A 24505-nucleotide genomic window follows, 5' to 3' on the forward strand; every position below is an offset into this window, starting at 1 on the left:
CCCCGCTGTACATCGCCCCTAAAGGCAATCCCCTACTTTGTGCCGTTGCCCATCTCCCACGACTTGGACGAGTGGTTGGACTTATTTATAAAATGGGAAACTGTTTATCCAGATTAGAGAAGACCTTCGGTTTATTAAGGGACACAAGGCGGGACTGTGTGCTTTATTCGCGACGTCGGTTATATGTTTCTTAAAGGTAAGACGTTTATGGAGGTGAACTCCAAGATCATTGGCGGAATCAGTCCAAGGAATTCCTTCATTGAATAGCAGGAGCAGGGTATTTAAATCCTGTGTTTTTCTTGTGTAAAACATGGCTTGACTTTTGCCCACATTTATCTTGACCCGACATGCAGAAAACCATTTCTCAAGCAGTTGTAGAGCCTGCTGGAGTTTATCATGAATGTTCGGTACGTTGTTGTCAGTGGAATATATCATCAGCGAAGAAGCTATGTTTATCCTTCACAAGTCTGGTATGTCTGAGAAATACATATTGAACAATGTCGGTCCCAAAAAGGAGCCTTGAGGCACACCGGCACTTACAAGGTAGACATCAAAGCACTGTCATCAATGAATACACTAAAAGTGCGGTCTGTAAGATACGAACTAATTAATCTGACACCATACCGTGGGAAATGTAATTTTATTAACTTATGGAATAAACCGTTACGCCATACCCTATCGAAAGCTTGAGCAATATCCAGGTATATTACTGTGGTGGACTGAAACTCATTACAAATACCTGTAATTGCTTCCACTAGCTGCAGCAGTTGCAGCTGAGCTGAATGTTTTGGACGAAATCCAACTTGCGTATTTGGGAGAACTGATTTGTCATCGCATGCTTTGCGGTGTCGAAGAAGCTCCGCTACTTTCGAAATGGATGATAAGAGACTAATTGGCCTGTAATTTTGGTCTCTGTTTGGTTTGGATACAGCAATACTGGGGGTGCATCAGTTTCCAGTCGACCGTAAACCAGTCCATAAACGTAATCACAGATAAGGCAAATGCCAGACTGACATCATTCACTGGAATGATCCACGGGAGATCTAGAGCACCCACAAAGGAGGTAGCGTACAAAACCCTCTTTCGACCAGTACGTGAATATCGCTCATCAGTGTAGTGTCTGTACCAAATTGGACTGATAGAGGAAACAGAGAAGCTCCAAAAAAGAGCAGCATTTTTCTGTACAGGTTCATTTAGCAAGCGCGAAAGCGTTACACTGATGCTCAGCCAGTTCCAGTGGCAGATACCACAGGGAGGCATTCTGCATCAAGGTGTGGTTTACATTGAAAATTCCAAGAGCGTACACTCCTAGAGGTCAATTAGTATATTGCTTCCTCCTACGTATATCTCGCGGAAAGGTCATGATGGTAAAATTAGAGAGATTCGAACTCACATGAATGCTCACCCCGTGAACCACTTCACGACTGGAACTGAAAGAGTGTGAAGTGAAAGTGGTGCAGAAAGTACTCTTCGCCACACAACGTAAGGTAGCTAGCGAAGTATAGATGTAGATGTATTAAAGTGGGGTAAATGTATAATCTGCGGATTTTTTACGACTAGCTATGCTGACGTAATTTCCGTAGAATTTTGGAAGGAATGTGAAACTCCATACCTCCTCCGTTACCGTGAAATGCTATTTTAATTTATCTTTCTGATTTTGCTGCTAAGCTGTAAAACTACGAGTAACTATACAAGTACTGAACGATGTGAGACAAACAGGTGAGACTTTCTTCGAAAGTGGGAACCAGCGTGAAAATGCAATACTGGATTTTCGATTGCTAACTTCTTGTACAGGGAGTTACAAAAAGTTACGGCCAAACTTTCAGGAACGTTCCTCACACACAAAGAAAGAAACTATGTTATGTGGACATGTGTCCGGAAACGCTTAATTTCCATGTTAGAGCTCATTTTATTACTTCTCTTCAAATCACATTAATCATGGAATGGAAACACACAACAACAGAACTTACCAGCGTGACTTCAAACACTTTGTTACAGGAAATGTTCAAAATGTCCTCCGTTAGCGAGGATACATGCATCCACCCTCTGTCGCATGGAATCCCTGATGCGCTCATGCAGCCCTGGAGAATGGCGTATTGCATCACAGCCGTCCACATATGAGCACGAAGAGTCTCTACATTTGGTACCGGGGTTGCATAGACAAGAGCTTTCAAATGCCCCATAAATGAAAGTCAAGAGGGTTGAGGTCAGGAGAGCGTGGAGGCCATGGAATTGGTCCGCCTCTACCAATCCATCGGTCACCGAATCTGTTGTTGAGAAGCGTACGAACACTTCGACTGAAATGTGCAGGAGCTCCGTCGTGCATGAACCACATGTTGTGTCGTACTTGTAAAGGCACATGTTCTAGCAGCACAGGTAGAGTATCCCGTATGAAATCATGATAACGTGCTCCATTGAGCGTAGGTGGAAGAACATGGGACCCAATCAAGACATCACCAACAATGCCTGCCCAGACGTTCACAGAAAATCTATGTTGTTGACGTGATTGCACAATTGCGTGCGGATTCTCGTCAGCCCACACATGTTGATAGTGAAAATTTACAATTTCACCACGTTGGAATGAAGCCTCATCCATAAAGAGAACATTTGCACTGAAATGAGGATTGACATATTGTTGGATGAAACATTCGCAGAAGTGTACCCGTGGAGGCCAATCAGCTGCTGATAGTGCCTGCACACGCTGTACATGGTACGGAAACAACTGGTTCTCACGTAGCACTCTCCATACAGTGACGTGGTCAACGTTACCTTGTACAGCAGCAACTTCTCTGGAGCTGACATTAGGGTTATTTTCAACTGCACGAAGAATTGCCTCGTCCACTGCAGGTGTCCTCGTCGTTCTAGGTCTTCCCCAGTCGCGAGTCATAGGCTGGAATGTTCCGTGCTCCCTAAGACGCCGATCAATTGCTTCGAACGTCTTCCTGTCGGGACACCTTCGTTCTGGGAATCTGTCTCGATACAAACGTACCGCGCCACGGCTATTGCCCCGTGCTAATCCATACATCAAATGGGCATCTGCCAACTCCGCATTTGTAAACATTGCACTGACTGCAAAACCACGTTCGTGATGAATACTAACCTGTTGATGCTACGTACTGATATGCTTGATGCTAGTACTGTAGAGGAATGAGTCGCATGTCAACACAAGCACCGAAGTCAACATTACCTTCCTTCAATTGGGCCAACTGGCGGTGAATCGAGGAAGTACAGTACATATTGACGAAACTAAAATGAGCTCTAACATGGAAATTAAGCGTTTTCGGACATATGTCCACATAACATCTTTTCTTTATTTGTGTGTGAGGAATGTTTCCTGAAAGTTTGGCCGTACCTTTTTGTAACACCCTGTATATGTCTTAGATACAGTGTGATAGCTGCCTGTGCATAAATACAGAAAAAAAATGTGTAAATTGTAATGATGTAACTTGCACAGAAGATGAAGAACACAAACGAAAGGTTCTGAGGTGAATCTTGAAGAAAAATGGCACAGGTCTCTCCTGTTTACGAAAAAGGGTGAAAGAACGGATGCACAGAGTTAGAGGCCAATGTGGCTGAGGTCCGCCTGTTGCAAGTTCCTGCAGCATATTGTAAGCTGAAACAATAAGAAGTTCCTGGAAGAAAACAGGCTTCTCTCAGAAAATAAGCACGGATTCAGGAACCAGTCGTGTGAGACACTGCTTGCTTCATTCGTACACATCTTACAAATAGTAGATGCAACTGAAGGGGTAGATTCCGCCTTCCCATATTTCCCAGAGGCGTGACATTGTATCTTTTCATCCACTGGTAGCAAAGGTACGATTATACAGAGTACACTCGCAAATATGTGGTTGGCTCGATGAAGATTTGCCTAAGAGGATCCAGCTACTAGCATTTCTTCATCTTCGAAACTGTGAAGCAAATCTCTTCTACTGCAACTTCTTTGCTCTCCATATTTTGAGAAGTGGTGGTATGGACCAAAAGCAAGAAAAAAGTTTAATAAACATGGGCTCTAAAGTGCATATCTTAAGGGCTATGAGCATTTGTTCATCCTCCTGTGAAACACATATACCGAAAAAGTGCTCGCAGGTCTTGATGTATAAAAGTTAGGGAACACGAACAAGTCTGGTGAATAGGATGGATGAGGAACCAGTTTAAAGTCCAGTTATGCACTATCGCCATTGCCATCGCTGATGTGTGGGATGGTACATTATCCTGTTGAAAGACCACTTTTTCGCGTACCAACTTGCTCTTTTTTTCAGCCAACGCATGTTTCAAACGATCCAAAGATGAAGCATAATAGGGCCACGCTATGGGTCTGCCCTCTTCCAAGTAATCTATGAGGATTATCCCTTGGGAATCCCCTCCAAAAACAAAAAAAAAAGACAGTGGCCAACACTGTTCGCCATCTTAAGTGCATTTTCACCAGCCATCGCCCACTGTTCTGACTGCCGTTTTGTCTCTGGTGTGTAACGATGCATCCACGTTTTATCAACCGTCACAAATCGGGGTAAAAAGTCTTGTGGATTGCGATTATACGTCGCCAGACATTGTGTTGAGATGTTGTGCCGGATGCGCTTTTGGTCGACAGTGAGCAATCATGGTATCCATCTCGCACACAGCTTATTCATAGCCAATTCTCCGTGCAGGATATTATGCACTCGGTCATTTCAGATGCCTACAGTCTCAGCCATCTTACGATTTTTTATTCGACAGTCCTGCATTACCATGTCATGGATTTTGTCAATGATTTCCTTTGTGTTGACCTCAACTGGTCGACTGGAGCGCGTTTCGTCTTCGGTGCTCGTCCAACCACGTTTAAAACTTCATCCAAATCTGTTTTCATTTGTGCAGCAGTCCAACCCTTCAACTGAAAATGTCTAATAACGGCACGAAACTCGGTTTTCTCCATTTTTCAAGAGCAGTGAACACACTGACAAATTCAATCGGTTGTCAACAATGAACTGTGTGCTATACATTGTTGGAATTTTTGTATGATCTTTGCAATAATGAAGCTTACTAGCCATGTAGGCACAACAAAAATGTTCCATTCTTTCATGCTAATTTACCAGATTTTACCACCATCGTATATCGGCTTTACACTCAAATTAGCCAGGTAATTAATGGCACTTTCGCTCGTAAGTTTGCAAGCTCAGCCACGGCTTTTCGGCGTTGGCCAACAACGAGAAGACAATTAGGAGCTCGTCGTCAGCTTCGTTGCTACTGCTGCCGGACGTATTAGTAGCTGTTCACGGCCGCGGGAACCTGTTTACGGATGCCAACAAACCGACACACTGACCTCGCGCAAGCTGTTCGACACCTTGGTCCACATACCGCCGTTACATGTTGGAGCTGGTTCCAGAATTCCGCATAATACTGCAAACGCGACTCCAGTGTCGAATAAGCATCGACTGCTGCCTTCTCGGACTGCTAAAAACAGGTATGTGTTAAATTAACTGAATATTTAAGAGTCGTGAATAAAGGAATTAGACACACATGCACAGCAGTGGTGACGTTCCGATATTGCTGGCATGAGTAAGCATCAAGTGTTTTTAAATCAAATGAAGCTACATGGTCCCAAAGACCTTTTCAAGTCTTAGACGTCTATGATGTACATATGCAGACTGAAACGACGAATGAAAATTTGCACCAAGTCCGCGATCTGAACCCAGGTCTCCTGCTTACAAGGAAAATGTGCTGACAACTATGCCACCCTAGCAGAGTGGTTTTGCACAGCTACAGGGACTACCCCAGCATGCCTCCCTCCTCAGTCCAAATTCCCATTCACGCCTCACCCCACTCGTCGCTTCAGCCTGCTATATGCATTATAGGTGTTTGAGACTTGGAAAAGTCTCTAGAACCATGTAGTTTCATTAGCTTAAAGCACGTGTGCCTGGGTTGCATGCAGGATCTCCCGTTTCATTCGATGCTGAGATGCTATTCAAGTACAGTTGTAGTGCTTCTGCAATGATGTTCGAGTTTAGGGGAAATACCAAGTGAGCTGAGGCGTGAATGGGAATTTTTATTAAGGAGGGAGACATGCTAGAGTAACCCATGCAACTGTGCAGAGCCACTGTACCAGGGTGCCTTAGTACACTCATCCTCATAAATTAAGGATAATGCTGATACATGGTGAAACAACTCTCTGTTGGGCGGTTTGCGGGTTTAAATCACCTCGGGGTATGACCATACGGTGCGTTTGACCTGCGATCGTCGCATGGTGGCACTGGCAGCAGTCCACATACCCAGAGGTGTGTTGGTGCATGTCAGAGTACGGTGCACCGAGTAAGTGTGCAGACATTTTCAGACGTGCTAATGGTGACTGTGTGTCGAAAATGGCTCAAAGAACACATATTGATGACGTTATGAGGGGTAGAATACTAGGGCGACTAGAGGCTGGTCGGCCGGCCAGAGTGGCCGTGCGGTTCTAGGCGCTGCAGTCTGGAACCGAGCGACCGCTACGGTCGCAGGTTCGAATCCTGCCTCGGGCATGGATGTGTGTGATGTCCTTAGGTTAGTTAGGTTTAATTAGTTCTAAGTTCTAGGCGACTGATGAGCTCAGAAGCTAAATCGCATAGTGCTCAGAGCCATTTGAACCATTTGAACCAGAGGCTGGTCAAACACAGTAGGTCGTAGCACGGGCCCTCCGTGTGCCACGAAGTGTGATCTCAAGATTATGGCAACGATTCCAGCAGACAGGAAACGTGTCCAGGCGCTACAGTACGGGACGTCCACAGTGTACAACACCACAGGAAGACCGATATCTCACCATCAGTGCCCACAGACGGCCACGGAGTACTGCAGGTAGCCTTCTTGGGACCTAACCGCAGCCACTGGAACAGTTGTCTCCATACACACAGTCTACAGACGACTGAACAGACATGGTTTATTCGTCCGGAGACCTGCAAGGTGCATTCCACTGACCCCTGGTCACAGGAGAGCCCGTAAAGCCTGGTCATTGGAACAGTGGTCCCAGGTTATGTACACGGACGAGTCCAGGTATAGTCTGAACAGCGATTCTCACCGGGTTTTCATCTGGCGTGAACCAGGAACCAGATACCAACCCCTTAATGTCCTTGAAAGGGTCCTTTAAGGAGGTCGGGGTTTGATGGTGTGGGGTGGGATTATGATTGGTGCACGTATAGCCCTGCATGTCTCTGACAGAGAAACTGTAACAGGTCAGGCGTATCAGGACGTCATTTTGCACCAGTATGTTCGCCTTTTCAGGGGTGCAGTTGGTCCCACCTTCCTCCTGATGGATGATAACGCACGGCCCCAACAAGCAGCCATCGTGGAGGAGTACCTTGAAACAGAAGATATCAGGCGAATGGAGTGGCCTGCCTGTTCTCCAGACCTAAACCCCATCGAACACGTCTGGCATGCTCTCGGTCGAGGTATCGCTGCACGTCTGCAATCCCTCGGATACTTCAGGAGCTCCGACAGGCACTGGTGCAAGAATGGGAGGCTATACCCCAGCAGCTGCTCTACCACCTGATCCAGAGTATGCCAACCCTTTCTGCGGCCCATGTGCGTGTGTATGGTGATCATTTCCCATATTGATGTCGTGGTACATGCGCAGGAAACAGTGGCGTTTTGTAGCACATGTGTTTCGGGACGTTTTTCTCAACTTATCACCAATACCGTGGACTTACAGATCTGTGTCGTGTGTGTTCCCTATGTGTCTATGCTATTAGCGCCAGTTTTGTGTAGTGCCACGTTGTGTGGCACCACATTCTGCAGTTATCCTTAATTTATAAGCATGAGTGTAGTTAGCGCATCTACCTACTGTATTTAGCAGGAGACTCGGGTTCGAATTCCAGCCTTGGTACAAATTTTCGTTTGTCACTTCAGTCTGTACATATGGTCGACTGTTTTATTTCGATACCTGTGACTTCAATACTAATACAGAGAGACCGATAATTTCCTAGTGTCATAAGGAATATATGTGTGGGTATCGGAAGTATAGAACAGTGTTAAATGAAATAATAGTATTTCACTACTACTTTGACCACAGTTGGCTAAATGATAGACTACGAATCGAAATGTCTCGGGTTCGATAAACGATCAGTACTAGGATTTTCATCTGTTGCTTATCTTTTCTACCATATGTGGTTATGTTTATTAATGTGAAAAATTCTGAGTTGCATCATGATTCGGTGCCCACATTTCACTGTACGTCCCCTACAATTGGCTAGGTACGTCAGATCAGATGCTGGAGGAATGCAATGGCATACCAAGCCCGATAGAATCTCGCCTAGTACAGCGCTGTGGTGTTAAAATAAACCTTCGGGTTGACGAACAGATTTACCTTACACTGTATACAGTAGCTATGTAGAATACGGGACTCTGCCTCGTGATGACTGGGTGTTGTGTGATGTCCTTAGGTTAGTTAGGTTTACGTAGTTCTAAGTTCTAGGGGACTGATGATCATAGATGTTAAGTCCCATAGTGCTCAGAGCCATTTGAATTTAGAATACGGGAAACATAAATTCAGTAACAAAATTTTGTAAAAAACCAAAAAATGCATGAAAGCGGCAGAAGGAATCGCTCGTGAGTTCCAAAGTGCTGCCAGCAGTCCAGCTGCCCCAGTGTCTATGGGTAGGGAGTTAAACAGAATGGGGTACAATGCTAAACGATGCTTGAGGTGGTATAAAGAGCTACGCCAATGGACTGCAAATGACTAGAAAAAAGTGATTTGGAGCGATGAATCACTGAATCACGGTACACCATGTGACAATTAGATGGAACGGTTTGGTTTTGGCGGATTCGTGGAGAACGTTGTCACAACAGTGAAGTATGGGGGAAGTTGTGTTACGGTACAGGGGTGATTTTTGTGGTTAGGGTATGGTCCCATTATTGTGCTTAAGAAGACGTTAAATGTAGATGGGTGTGAATGAATTTTACAGTGGTGTGTACAGCTTGGATAAACAGTTCGTAGATGATAATTGTTTGTATGGGCTTGACAATGCACTTGGCCTTAAAGAACATCTGTTAGGCAATGATCTGTGGACAATAACATTCCTGAAATGGATTGGCAATCCCAAAGTCCCGACCTGAACCCAATGGAACACCTTTGGGATGAGTTAAAACGTCGATTTCGCTTCATAACCCAACATACAACATCACTGACTTAACTGCTGTTGGCTGTGGACGAAGAATGGACTTCAATTCCTCCACAGGTAGTCAGACACCTTACTGAAAGAGTCCCCAATGGAGTTCAAGCTGTCATAAAGGAGAAGGGTGGACGCTCCGCATATTAATCTCCACTAATAGCTATCTGGATACTTCTGATCAGGTAGCCTCTTTACCTCATTATTTTAAAAATTCTCCTCCATTTCACTCGATCTTCTCAGTCTATGACACGTACTTACATCTTCCTACTGACTGCCATCATTCTTGCATTAACATGTTCACACAACCTATGAAGCTTCCAATTACGCTAGTTTTGCTGAATAAAATTTGATCCTCTGGTAAGTTATTCATTATCTCGTTTTCCATGCTCCCTGATACTATACTAGCAATTGTTTTTGCAGTACGAGATACAAAAATGTTTATTCTGTAAGCCTTACACTTCTTTCCACTTCTCTTCCTTGGTAAGGAGCTGTGATTGTCATACGAAAATCATCTGAAGATTTTCCTACACTGCTTATTTCGTTTATGAGCAATGTAAGCCTCTTTATTACACCTTCTCTTAGAAATTTCAGTACTTCATATGGTATTTTATCACTGCCCATTGTCTTTCTTTCTGTGAAATGTGCTACGGCTTTCTCAGTTTCTGCTTTTTGCGTTATTTCAGCCATTTCCATCCCTCTTACATCCTCCTCCTCTTCTAATTCACTACGCTCATCCCTATTAATTTAGAAATTTAGAGAACCTTGTAGTTCTTCCACACAACAACCTTATTTCTTTTTCGTCGATTTGGAGTTAACTTCCTACGACTGTACTGAAGGCCATCTTAGTTTCTTCGTTTCACTCTTTGTCGAAATTCTGACATCAGAAAGTGGGTACCCACGGTACGTGAAACGCTAGCGTGATGCCTACTGTCGTGTACGCTACCCGTGTCAACGAAGGGCCGTCAATTTGACCCTGAGGTCACAGGCTCGCGTGAAGGCTCACTCTTCGAATCAAAAGTGTTTGACTTTCAGTCGTGACTTTGCCTCTTCTATGGTTCCATCATATTACAACACTTTGTGCTATGAACAACAAGATGACGACTAGTGCCCTTAAAACAGCTGTCAGCATGAGTGACGTAAAAGTAGATATCTTAGGTGTTGCGAAACAGCTCAAATCACGTAAGAAAGGCAAGTCTTCCGGTCCAGATGGTATACCAACCAGGTTCCTTTCAGAGTTTGCAGACACAATAGCGGCTTTCTTAGCAATCATATACAACCGCTCACCTGACGAAAGGTCTGTTCCTAAAGACTGGAAAGTAGCACAGGTCACACCAACATTCAAGTAAGGAAATAGGAGTAACCCATTGAATTACAGACCCGTATCACTGACCTCAATTTGCAGTAGGATTTTGGAGCATATACTGTACTTGAACATCATGAATCACCTTGAAGAAAATGACTTATTGATACATAGCCAACACGGATTCAGAAAATATCGTTCTTGTGCAACACAGCTATCTCTTTGTTCCCATGAAGTAATGAGTGCTGTCGACAGGGGATCTCAGATCGATTCCATATTCCTAGATTTCCGGAAGGTTTTTGATACCGTTCCTCACAAGCGACTATTAATCAAATTGCGTGCATGTGGAGTATAGTCTCAATTGTGTGACTGGATTCGTGATTCCCTCTCAGAGAGGTCACAGTTCGTAGTGAGAGACGGTAAATCATCGAGTAGAACAGAAGTGATATCTGGCGTTCCGCAAGTTAGTGTCATAGCCCTCTGCTGTTCCTGATTTACATAAATGATCTAGGTGATAACCTGAGCAGGCCCCTTAGATTGTTTGCAGATGACGCTGTAATTTACCGTCTAGAAAAATCATCAGACGATCAATTCCAATTACAAAATGATCTAGAGAGAATTTCTTTATGGTACGGAAAGTGGCAATTGGCACTAAACAAAGAAAAGTGCGAGGTCATCCACACGGGTACTAAAAGAAATCCGATAAATTTTGGAAATACGATAAATAGCACAAATCTAAGGGCTGTCAATTCGACTAAATACCTAGGAATTACAATTACGAGCAACTTAAATTGGAAAAGACCACATAGATAATATTGTAGGGAAGGCGAAACAAAGACTGCGCTTTGTTGGCAGAACACTCAGAAGATGCGACAAACCCACTAAAGAGACAACCTACATTACACTTGTCCGTCCTCTGCTGGAATATTGCTGCGCAATATGGGATCCTTACCAGGTAGGCTTGACGGAGGACATCGAGAAAGTGCAAAGAAGGGCAGCTCGTTTCGTGTTATCGCGCAATAGGGGTGAGAGTGTCACTGATATGATACGCGAGTTGGGGTGGCAGTCACTGAAACAAAGGCGGTTTCCTTTGCGGCGAGATCTATTTACGAAATTTCAATCCCCAACTTTCTCTTCCGAATGCGAAAATATTTTGTTGACACCCACCTACATAGCGAGTGATAATCATCATAATAAAATAAGAGAAATCAGAGCTCGAATGGAAAGATGTAGGTGTTCCTTTTTCCCACGCGCCATTCGAGAGTGGAATGGTAGAGAAGTAGTATGAAAATAGTTCGATGAACCCTCTGCCAGGCACTTAAGTGTGAATTGCAGAGTAATGAAAATGTAGATGTAGAAAACTCATGTGATCTAGCTGCAAGACAGAGAAACTTTACGAGTTCTGGAACTGTACGCTGTTGAGCAAGTCTTGTATGATGTAAGTAACAAAAAGTACAGGAATCGAGATATCATAATGGGAGCTGCCGAAAGAGTTAGTGATGCGCTCCACATTCCAAGATCGGACCCAAAGAAGTAAAAAATTTAAAAACTTGAGGAGGTCGTATTGTCAAGAATTGAAAAAAAAAGGCAAAAGCGAACGGTCTGAAACTGACGCTGACGATGTTTATAAACCAAAAATCGTCTGGTTTGAGGAGATGAATTCTTTCATCCGCCCCTTCGTTCAGCAACGACCTATTCTATCAAATGTCGTAAACGAAACAGAAGTTTATGTTTTCTTTTTTTTATCTTTTCAAAATTGTTTCTTACATTTACATTATTACAACAATTTTCGTAATGACTACACAAAATAGCAGGTATATTAGAGAAACTGTACCACCTACCTTTAATACGGCGATATTTGGCACTATAAACATTACATTCATGTTGTTGTAGTGGTCTTCAGTCCTGAGACTGGTTTGATGCAGCTCTCCATGCTACTCTATCCTGTGCAAGCTTTTTCATCTCCCAGTACCTACTGCAGCCTACATCCTTCTGAATCTGCTTAGTGTATTCATCTCTTGGTCTCCCTCTACGATTTTTACCCTCCGCGCTGCCCTCCAGTACTAAATTGGTGATCCCTCGATGTCTCAGAACATGTCCTACCAACCGATCCCTTCTTCTAGTCAAGTTGTGCCACAAGCTCCTCTTCTCCCCAATTCTATTCAATACCTCCTCATTAGTTATGTGATCTACCCATCTAATCTTCAGCATTCGATGAAATATATGTAACAATGCATTTACTTTGAAGCGCATGCAAATTGAAGTTGACCTCCTACAAATTCACTGAGCACAATGTCGAGACTTAAGTGCTTTACAGTTCTCTATTTGCAACGTCAGTGAGCTGTACACTTTGGCAGGGCACAGCACCTTTATTATTAAAATAACCACAGTATCTATCCCGAATTTGTTGAGCCTATCGACGTGGATGTCTGTGGCCAGTTTGCAGAAGGTTCTGTAGGCCAGTAATTTGTTCTTGACGCCAAAATCCAGGGAAAATACGATGGTTTTCATCCTCGAAGTCAACTAAACCTCGATAGAAGAAGGCGGGATTTGTTTGCCGCAGCCTATTGTGCAGTGAGCAGCAGGCTCATACTACTTTGTCCACCGACTGTATTTTGAAAGATATTGCTCTTTTAAATACTCTGAATTTGCTCAAAAGCATGCCCAAAAGTATTTTTACAATTCTTCAAGCCCTTTAAATTCGATAGTTGTAGTTGCCCAGCCACGTTACGCAGACTGTATGGTTTCGTCAAAAACGTTTTTGTCGGAAACGCATCATTCCCTACAACAAAAAAATCAGATGCCATTGCAAGGGAATTTGTTTCAAAAGCGTTGTACAATGAGCTGTATTGAAATGTACTTCCAACACAACTTCTTCCTTCAGCCCCTACATCAACATACAGGAAATAATTATCGGAATCAGCTAAAGCTAGTAATACAATAGTGGGACAGTAATCGTAATAATCGGATCCAGTAGTAGGAGGAGCACGAATAACGATGTGTTTTTTCCATCCAAAGCTCCTGCACAGCCTGGAAAGTTCCATCGCTCTCTAAACCCATCCTCTATATTTTTTCCATTCGTCTGATGTTGATGGCGCCTGAAACAGAATTAGTGTTTTGAGGTGTCACTAATAAACCCAAACGAATAACCACAACTGGAGAAGTCACGAGTCCCCATCTGTAGGTTCACGTGCTGTTGGCGATCTTGACACATCATATATCTCAGATGAAACTGAGACGTCCATGGCAGAACTAAAACGAAAAATGCCTTCAACTCCATCGCAGCCTTCATCATTAAAAATCAGCAAATTTTTTTACAGATCTCCTAATCGACTTTTTTTTCATGTGCGATTGACAAATTACTAGCCATTTCAAATCGCGCTGCTGCAATTAAGCAAGAAGGCTCCTGTGGCTATTTCGGCACGTACTGTATGCTGTACCAGTGCTAAGCAGTATTGGACCTCCAATCGTTATGGAGCTTCAAGAGTCAATTACGTCGCAAATAACAAATTCAGTGTGACTACCCCCATCTCCCTCCAGCTAGTCAACACTACTGAGTGATTAATAAACATAAACATGGTCCGTAGTATGCTGTTATGTGATTTTTATTTAATCGCACGATTAAATAAAAATCACATTACAGTCTACTACGTTTATTAAACATCTTTAGATTGTGGATCACCACAAATACAACATTTTTAACTACCAAGCCAGAAAGAATTAAATATGAGTTACGATTTTTCAGATGAGTATTTATTTACAAGTCTATAGGTCGATCTTATTTTTAATAATCAAAAGATTACTTTCCATTTGATAACTAGCAACAATTTCAACGATTCATATTATTATGCTGCTCGACCATTTTCATGTTATTATTTCTTTCTACTCTTTAAATGCTTGGACCTAGAACGCATTATGTTGAAAATACAAACAAAATAATATAAATAAAGCCAAATGAAAAAGCTGTGCCGGCCAGAGTGGCCGAGCGGTTCGAGGCGCTACAGTTTGGAACCACGCGACCGCTACGGTCGCAGGTTCGAATCCTGCCTCGGGCATGGATGTGTGTGGCGTGATGTCGTTAGGTTAGTTAGGTTTAAGTAGTTCTAAGTTCTAGGGGACTAATGACCTCAGAAGTTAAGTCCCATAGTGCTCATGGCCATTTGAACCATTTTTTGAAAAAGCTGTGTTGTAAATATTACTGCAAGTACCGGTATGAATTCCATAAGTACGTTGTGGACCACTTCGAACTTTCCTGTACAGATTTACTAATTGTATTTTCTGGAACACAGAATAAATATTTCAAATTTTTAAAAGAGTCTGCAGTGGCTAAACAGCATAAAGTTCCTTGACTTTTAATTTTTGCATTTACTGCTTGCCTCATATTGGTATCTGACTTCGAAATCAGTGGTGAAGAGCGTTCCAAAAGATAGTCAAACTGAGCTTGAGACATTAGTAATAAGTTTTTGAAGTCTTCAGGGTAATGATGTCTTAGCTCGATGTCAATCAAACTGTGTGCCTCCGATATTCTTTAAAGTATCAACTTCCTGACCCACCATCGTCTTTTCCTCCATCTTTCTTGCGACTCCTTCAACCGATTCATCGTCTGTGCAAAACAGCAGCAGAAACCGAACTCACCACAGAACAACTCCCAGTGAGGAACTTTTCCATGGCCAGTTTCGCGCTATCAGCTGAATCACGCCTTCGTTGGCACTTCAATCCATGTGAACAGCACACGACACACGACTGGTGGGGTCACTTCATACACTGCATCACAGCGAGTGTGAAAGTACCGCAGACATCCGTGTTCACGACCCGTGGGAATCCAGCTTCATTCCTTTACCGTCTCTGTGTTTCCAATTCCATTATCACTTTTCCTTTTGGTTCTGACCAATCTCCATGCAATTAGTTTGCTGTCATTTTCAAGGTATTTTTCTGTTTATGGTACTGTTTTGTGTTTATGGTATCATTGGTATCCTGTATTTGCAACGGCAGTCTACTCTTGCATTTTATCATCCTTTTTAAAATAATTTCTTATGTGATCCATTTCTTTCTCAGTTTCTTGCATTCTTAATTATTTATTTCAAGTTTCTGCTACCAGTCACTTTTTATTTTATCTACATCTGCATCTGCATCCACATCCATACTCCGCAAGCCACCTGACGGTGTGTGGCGGAGGGTACCCTAAGTATCTCTATCGGTTCTCCCTTCTATTCCAGTCTCGTATTGTTCGAGGAAAGAAGGATTCTCGGTATGCTTCTGTGTGGGCTCTAATCTCTCTGATTTTATCCTCATGGTCTCTTCGCGAGATATACGTAGGAGGGAGCAATATACTGCTTGACTCTTCGGTGAAGGTATGTTCTCGAAACTTTAACAAAAGCCCGTACCGAGCTACTGAGCGTCTCTCCTGCAGAGTCTTCCACTGGAGTTTATCTATCATCTCCGTAACGCTTTCGCGATTACTAAATGATCCTGTAACGAAGCGCGCTGCTCTCCGTTGGATCTTCTCTATCTCTTCTATCAACCCTATCTGGTACGGATCCCACACTGCTGAGCAGTATTCAAGCAGTGGGCGAACAAGCGTACTGTAACCTACTTCCTTTGTTTTCGGATTGCATTTCCTTAGGATTCTTCAAATGAATCTCAGTCTGGCATCTGCTTTACCGACGATCAACTTTATATGATCATTCCATTTTAAATCACTCCTAATGAGTACACCCAGATAATTTATGGAATTAACTGCTTCCAGTTGCTGACCTGTTATTTTGTAGCTAAATGATAAGGGATCTATCTTTCTATGTATTCGCAGCACATTACACTTGTCTAAATTGAGATTCAATTGTCATTCCCTGCACGATGCGTCAATTCGTTGCAGATCCTCCTGCATTTCAGTGCAATTTTCCATTGTTACAACCTCTCGATACACCACAGCATCATCTGCAAAAAGCCTCAGTGAACTTCCGATGTCATCCACAAGGTCATTTATGTATATTGTGAATAGCAACGGTCCTATGACACTCCCCTGCGGCACACCTGAAATCACTCTTACTTCGAATGACTTCTCTCCATTGAGAATGACATGCTGCGTTCTGTTATCTAGGAACTCTTCAATCCAATCACATAATTGGTCTGATAGTCCATATGCTCTTACTTTGTTCATTAAACGACTGTGGGGAACTGTGTCGAACGCCTTGCGGAAGTCAAGAAACACGGCAGCCACCTGTGAACCCGTGTCTATGGTCCTCTGAGTCTCGTGGACGAATAGCGCGAGCTGGGTTTCACACGACCGTCTTTTTCGAAACCCATGCTGATTCCTACAGAGTAGATTTCTAGTCTCCAGAAAAGTCATTATGCTTAATCTAACCTAATTGAACGCGTTTCGAACATGTTTTGTTCATCTTCAGCCATCCTCTTTCTAGCCATACACTGCCTCCCTCCTTCCCCCAAATGCCACACCAGCAGCTACAGTAAAAAACAATGGACAAAGTGTTCTGGATTAATCTAGTTTAAGACTGTTTCTTTTTAAGTAACATTTCTCTATGTATGTATGTATGTATAAACGCTTGAAGATGAACAAAACATGTTCGAAACGCGTTGCATTATGTTAGATTAAGCATAAAATAAAAAGTGACTGGTAGCAGAACCTTGTTATAAATAATTATCCCACACAGTCACGGTTCACAAACATAGCCATTATGGCTGAAAACAATTCTTGCATACTGTTTTACTAACATTTTAAGTGTAATTTTATGAATACTAATGAAATGGTAACGTGTTCATTGATGTTGACACTAATCGTGTATGCATGCCCTGTAAACTGACTCGTTCCACATCATTGCGACAAAAGAATCGTTCAGATGATCTATTGGACATGTAATTAACTAATTAACTAACTTACATACGAAAACGAAAGTGTGCACAATTATGATGTGTTTCGTCCAAATATCTAACCTAGCCTTCTAAAATAGCCTAAAATCACACTTCTTTCCAATTCCCTAATCGCCGGCCGTTTTGACCGAGCGGTTCTAGGCGCTTCAGTCCGGAAACGCGCTGCTGCTACGGCCGCAGGTTCGAATCCTGCCTCGGGCATGGATGTGTGTGATGTGCTTAGGTTTAAGTAGTTCTAAGTCTAGGGGACTGATGACCTCAGCTGTTAAGTCCCATAGTGCTCAGAGCCATTTGAACCATTCCCTAAGCATCTTAATGATACAAACCAGGTCGAATAAAAAGTTCAAACAATACGCTACTCTAAACAAAATTTCTAAATTTTAAATAATTTTGGGCAGTCAAAATGTTAACATTACAGAAAAGAAGAAGTGCAACGAAGTATGAAATGAAAGAACAAAAACATTATGTACCTCACCGAAGTTATGTTTGGGAATTTTTGACGTAGAAACAGATTTCGGTATATTGTTATTGATTTTCCATTGATAAACGCGAGAAAGCATAAAGAGTATCATTTTCCAATTGATTCGCTGTGTCACAGTCATAGCCCATGGACAAGCTATGATTTGCTTTCTTTAAACTGAATCCTTTGTCGCTGCTCGGCAGAACGAGACAAAAAAACATGAAGGGAGCGAACACTTCCCTAATGTGCGGATCTGTTTGATGAGTGAAGAACAGAGGAAATTTAAAATCCGAGAGCGTTCGCTGGACTGCGATAAAGAAGTCGTTTGGAAGGATGCAACGCGTCTGGTCCCTCCGCGAGTGCGTGCGGCCGCCGCGCCGCGGCGCTGGCGTCGAGGGCGCCAGCCGTGGCCGCCTCCAGCGAGCAGGCAGAGGCTGAACCCAGCCGCAGTGTTGTCGGCGGTAGCCACGTGGGAGGTTGGGCTACGTGCTGGGAGCTGGCTGGGCTCGTGTCAGCTCGCGCGACCGCACGCACCTGAGGGACACGGCACTCGCTCCAGACCGCAACCTACTGCCATCACAGCCCACGTGAGTGTCACCCCATTCCGTGCTCTTTATCAGGCTACAGTGCTTCTTCAGTTGTTGAAAATCATTGTTTAAGTAACAGACGCGGGAAACAATCCACTCATCTGCTACCAACAGGCTCACGATCGATTAAACGTGTGTTGTGAATCTTTTACGACGCTGTTCCTAACCATGATTCAGTTCAGTAGAGATCAAATGAAGCTAGATTAGAATTCAGCGTCCCGTCGACATCTACGTTACTACAGGCGTTGGGCTAACTCGACTGGATACGGCTAAGTATCCGTATAAGTGTACGCCATCTCGGCGTAGAGCTGAGTTGCACAGGTCACATCAATCACAAGAAAGGAAACAGAAGTAACCCACTGAACTATATGGTTCAAATGGCTCTGAGCACTAGGGGACTTAACTTCTGAGGTCATCAGTCCCCTAGAACTTAGAACTACTTAAACCTAACTAACCTAAGGACATCACACACATCCATTCCCGAGGCAGGATTCGAACCTGCGACCGTAGTGGTCGCGCGGTTCCAGACTGTAGCGCCTAGAACCGCAAGGCCACCCTGGCCGGCCACTGAACTATAAACCGATATCACGGACGTCAATTTGCAGCAGCATTTTGGAATGTATACTGTGGCCGAACTTAATGAAAATACGTCGAAGGAAACGATCTGTTGACATGGAACCAGCGCGGATTCCGAAAATATTGTTCTTGTGAAGCAATTGGCTGTATATTCACACGAAGTAATCAGTACATCGACATGGGACTTCAAGCTGGTTCCATATCTAAGGATATCTAGAAGGCTTTTAATACCGCTCCTCTTAAGCGTTTTCGACTCAAACTACGTGCCTGTCTAAGATCATCGCAGTTGCGACACTGGACTTGTGATTCCCTGTCAGGAAGGTAACGGTAGTAACTGACGGTAAATCATAGAGCGAAACGGAAAAGATAGCTGCTGTACCCCAAAGAAGTGTTATAGGCCCTCTGCTGTTCTTAATTATTTACGAGACAATGTGAACAGCCCTATCAGATAATTTGCAGATGATGCTGTCGTTTCCAGTTGCGAAAGTCGTCAGAAAATCAATACGAATTACAAAATGACTTACAACAGATATCTGCCTGGTGCAAAAAATAACAACTGACCTGAATAATAAAAAGTATGAGAACCTCCACATAAGTATCATAGGGGCTCCATTAAATTTCGGTTACATGATAAATCACACAAATTTAAAGGTTGTCGATTCAACTAAATATCTAGCAATTGAGATTACGAACGACTTAAACCTTAACGAAAACACAGAAAATGTTGCATGGGAAGGCGAACAAGAGACTGCGTTTTACAGGCAGAACACTTAGAAGATGCGATAAATGTACTGAAGAGACTGCACACTACGCTTGTCCCTGCTCTCCCGGAGTATAGCTGCGCTGTATGGGATCCGTAGCCGATAGACTTGACGGAGAACATCAGAAAAGTCCAAAGAAGGGCAGTTCTTTTGGTGCTATACCGAAACGAGGGGAGAGAGTGTACAGATGTGATACGGGAGCTGAGATGGCAATAATTAAAACAGATGTTTTTCGTTATTGCGAGATCCTTTCACGAAATTTCAATTGCTAACATCCTCCTCCGAAACATGCTGTTGGCTCCCACCTACACAGGGAGATATGATCATCGTCATAAAATAAGAGAAATCATAGCTCGCACGAAAAGATTTTCGTTTTTCTCGGCGCGCTGTTCAAGAGTGGAACAGTAGAGAAATACCTTGAAAGTGGTTCGACTAACCCTCTGGCAAACTGTTAAGTGTGGACTGCAGGTTGCAGGTAGTCGTGCAGATGAAGAAGTAAAGTGATTAAAGGAAGTCATGGAAAAAGCTTATCAGGTCGACTAATTCAAATTCTGAATCTCAGAGAAAGGATGGAGATAAGTTTTTGGTTCAGGTTACGTCGACGATTCGTTAGTTAAAAACGGCGCCCAAACTTGGATGTGGGAGGAATTCGGCTTTGTCATTTTCAAAGGGACTACCTCGCTATTTGCGTTAAGCAATATGGTATACGGAGACCGAGGAAAACGTAAATCTGGATGGGTGGCGGGGATCTGAACACCAGTCCACCTAACTGTGAGTCCAGTGTCCACTGCGGCACTTCGACAGGATCTACAAATCACAACCTTTCTCAACCGCAGAAGTTCTTTTATTACTGCTCTACGCGTTTTGAATAACTGCGCTTCTTCATCATGTGGTTGCTTCTGCTATAACATGTTTCATATCTAGCCCAAGATAGTTTCGCGTTTTCATTATTGCAAGTTTCACTTCTTTCCTTCGCGTTGCCGTTGTAAAAAATCACGGTGAAAGCTTTAGACTCTGCCCTGAATGATTGTGTTTTGGGACTATGCTATTTAAAATAGGCACCGCAAATGCTCTGTGGTGAACCCACAGGGTACACGTCGTATTGTACATTAATAATAATGGAAAATTTCTGAATGAAGTTGGTTTTTGTTTGCAACGAAATTTTTATCAATTTTTAGTAAGAGTGGGTGTTGTTAACACATATATTCCATTGAAAATGGTCTTTCCTGCAGTGCGCTCTTACGTGAAATCTTTGATATAATTAAGCGTGTGCGTATTGAATATTGTAGAAAACGCAGTTCTTCAAGAGGGAAGTATCTTAGTGGGATGTGAGATGCAGGTTAAGTATAATAAAGATTCAATGATGATGGCTAGGTCCTCACTTTCATTGTAAGAGGTAAGTGACAAAGCTTGTATGATTTCCAGAACCAAATTCCAACTTCTATGACAGAATAGAATGTATATACAGATAACTGTAACCAGTCAAGTATGGAACCTTTTTTTTATTTCCATTGAATTGTTTCCCACCCTTTACAAGCTCCTCTTCAGATGGAGCATGAAGAAGTTACATATTCTTGTTTTCAGCGTGAGACTGTGTACTCGGGGTCGCTTCTCGTGGCAGTGTGAACGGTATTGGTGTCATTATCCACGTTGCTGTTGTTGTTGTGGTCTTCAGTCCTGAGACTGGTTTGATGCAGCTCTCCATGCCAGCTTCTTCATCTCCCAGTACCTACTGCAACCCACATGCTTCTGAATCTGCTTAGTGTATTCATCTCTTGGTCTCCCTCTTAGATTTTTACCCTCGACGCTGCCCTCCAATACTAAATTGGTGATCCCTTAATGCCTCAGAACAAGACCTACCAACCGATCCTTTCTTCTAGTCAAGTTGTGCTACAAATTTCTCTTCTCCCCAATTCTATTCAATACCTCCTCATCAGTTATGTGATCTACCCATCTAATCTTCAGCATTCTTCTGTAGCACCACATTTCGAAAGCTTGTATTCTCTTCTTGTCCAAACTATTTATCGTCCATGTTTCTCTTCCATACATGGCTACACTCCATACAAATACCTTCGGAAACGACTTCCTGACACTTAAATCTATACTCGATGTTTTCAAATTTCTCTTCTTCAGAAACGCTTTCCTTGCCATTGCCAGTCTACAATTTATATCCTCTCTACTTCGACCATCATCAGTTATTTTGCTCCCCAAATAGCAAAACTCATCTACTACTTTAAGTGTTTCATTTCCTAATCTAATCCCTTCAGCATCACCTGACTTCATTCGACTACATTCCTTTATCCTCGTTTTGCTTTTGTTGATGTTCATCTTATATCCTCCTTTCAACACACACTCCAATCCGTTCAGCTGCTCTTCCAGGTCCTTTGCTGTCTCTGACAGAATTACGGTGTCATCGGCGAACCTCAAAGCTTTTATTTCTTCTCCATGGATTTTAATTCCTGCTCCAAATTTTTCTTTTGTTTCCTTTACTGCTTCCTCAATATACAGATGGATTAACATCGGGGATAGGCTATAACCCCGTCTCACTCCCTTCTCACTCTCTTCCCAACGACTGCTTCACGTAGCAGTTTCCATTTCAATTGCCTGCGGCCACAGAACTAAGCACTGTTCGCTGTGAACAGTCACCAGGAAGGCGCCAGCGTGCAGCATGTGCAACTGATGCGCAACGTCTAAAAAGGCTATTAAAGTAGTTAGTGGACAGAAATAAATAATGCGTGAGTCATGTCGTAGTCATCTTTACTCATATTCAGTTCTTTGATAAAAGCTGGTGCTCGGTCCTAGAGTTCATATAAGTTTTGTTACGTGTCTTTTACAGTGTAATTACGGGCCTAGCCATTACCGTTGAACCTTCCGCGATACTTCTCGTATGTTACCAACTTATTTTCCGCTCTGTCTTTGAACGTGAAGGTCTGCTGTTCCGGAGGACGCTGGTTGCCAACGCAAGAAGCAACGTACTTCTCCCGTCGACCGATATGAATATGCAGTTTGCTAGTTGCGCGTAGCTACGGATGCTGCCGAGGCTGCTCTGACCAGTCCGGAGAAAAACACGAGGTCGCTACGTAAACGAGTTTGCAGAGTCAGCTATTTTTCTGCTTAAGACAGCGTGTCTGGTGTTTTCCAGGTGGAAAATACCTTCGCTTACTTTGCCTCCCTCTGGCCATTGTTTTCAGTTGTAGAGTGACGCGCATGAATTGACAAACGTGGGAGACTCATATGCATACCTGCGTAAGAACTGTGTTAAATAACAATCTCCAGTTGCTAACAACGGTTTTCAGTTATTTATTTGTTGTCACTGAACTCTCAGAAGAAAGTCACGGCAGTCCGGGAAACAGATTTGGGTTATGCACCGATATCGTATGTCGCACGCTAAGGGTTAAAATTCCTCTACAACAATCCTAATATAGGTTTTCCTCTGATACTACATATAATTTTAGGCTCACGCCGGAATTGTCCTCTAATTATTTTCGTGTAATTAACCAGACTAGTGTTTTGCCTGTAATGACCTCGACGTCGACGGGATGTTATTCTGTCTTTCTCGACCTTCTCTTACAAAGTGTGGAAGGGTCGTGCACATCGCGTAGACTACGTTACTTCCGGGAAAACATGTTCACGTTCTCACGTTTTTACTTGTTTTTCTGAAACCTTTTTTTAATTTATTTCTTCTGTCACCCACGATCTAAACTGACCATCCGAGAAATAGTGAACATACTGTAATAAAACTTCAAAAGCAACGATATCAGTTTCGCTGAATGCAACGCCTCACAACTCCATACCCAAGACAGTTTTATGCTCGTCACGGAGAGTAACGTGGGATATGTTGAAACGGGTAACACCCTCAAGAACTTTCGGCTGCTTCATGTTTCCCCATTGTTTTTCGACGACGTTCCTTCTCATTATCGAGTTCGTAGAGGAATGTTATTTGTGACAAAGCTATTACTATCTGATAAATATTCACAACCTAACGATGCACATGGTGAAGATGCTGATTATAATGCTCTCAACGAAGGTTTATCACCGCCCATTCTCAGTATGAATATATACATTATCTGAAGTGAGCAAAGAAATCTTTCCTTACAGTGGTGTTAAATGAAAGAAATATTAGTACTGTTTTTGAAAATGTGTAAGAGTCTAAGGTCTGGGAATCCCACTAATGCTAACACAGCCCGGCCCAGTTCTGTCTCATGCGGGTCATTACATGACATTCCCTGATTTCATTGAGAAGTCCACACTGAAAGGTCAATGGTGTTCGAGATAGATGATTACGATCGGTGCAATGAAATGTAGTTCCCACAAATCAGCTGAAATGTCAACATTTTAGAGGTTGCGAAAGGAAACCAGAGCTAACGACACTATGAAACAAAGATGAGACGAACTAGTAGTTTCTTAAGCCAGATTACCTCTCAGTTAGTGATGGATCCTTGTGCACTAAAAGTACTGAGAATAATAATAATTTTTTTAAAAAAAAGGAGAAAAAGACTAGCCGGTAGTTTCGCTACTGACAACATGCAACTCCATTTTCGCATCCCTGATTTAATCTGCATGGTACGTATGCTTTAAATTTTGTCATTTTTTATGTACCAGGTGATCAAAAAGTCAGTATAAATTTGAAAACTGAATAAATTACGGGATAATGTAGATAGAGAGGTAAAAATTGACACACATGCTTGGAATGACATGGGGTTTTATTAGAACCAAAAAAATAGAAACGTTCAAAAAATGTCCGACAGATGGCGCTTCATCTGGTCAGAATAGCAATTATTAGCATAACAAAGTAAGACAAAGCAAAGATGATGTTCTTTACAGGA

General features: G+C 42.8%; 1 protein-coding gene across 1 annotated transcript in view; it reads left to right on the forward strand.

The window, feature by feature from the left end:
• The first annotated feature begins 18222 nt into the window (after positions 1-18222).
• Positions 18223-24505, forward strand: part of LOC124796384 (progestin and adipoQ receptor family member 3-like) — a 184813-nt gene continuing 178530 nt past the window's right edge. Inside the window, exon 1 of the mRNA XM_047260551.1 lies at positions 18223-18342. The gene's annotated coding sequence lies outside the window, so the exon portion shown is untranslated. The remainder of the gene's footprint in view (positions 18343-24505) is intronic.

This window comes from Schistocerca piceifrons, chromosome 1 (genome assembly GCF_021461385.2).
Source record: "Schistocerca piceifrons isolate TAMUIC-IGC-003096 chromosome 1, iqSchPice1.1, whole genome shotgun sequence".
NCBI classification, from domain to species: Eukaryota; Metazoa; Arthropoda; class Insecta; order Orthoptera; family Acrididae; genus Schistocerca; species Schistocerca piceifrons.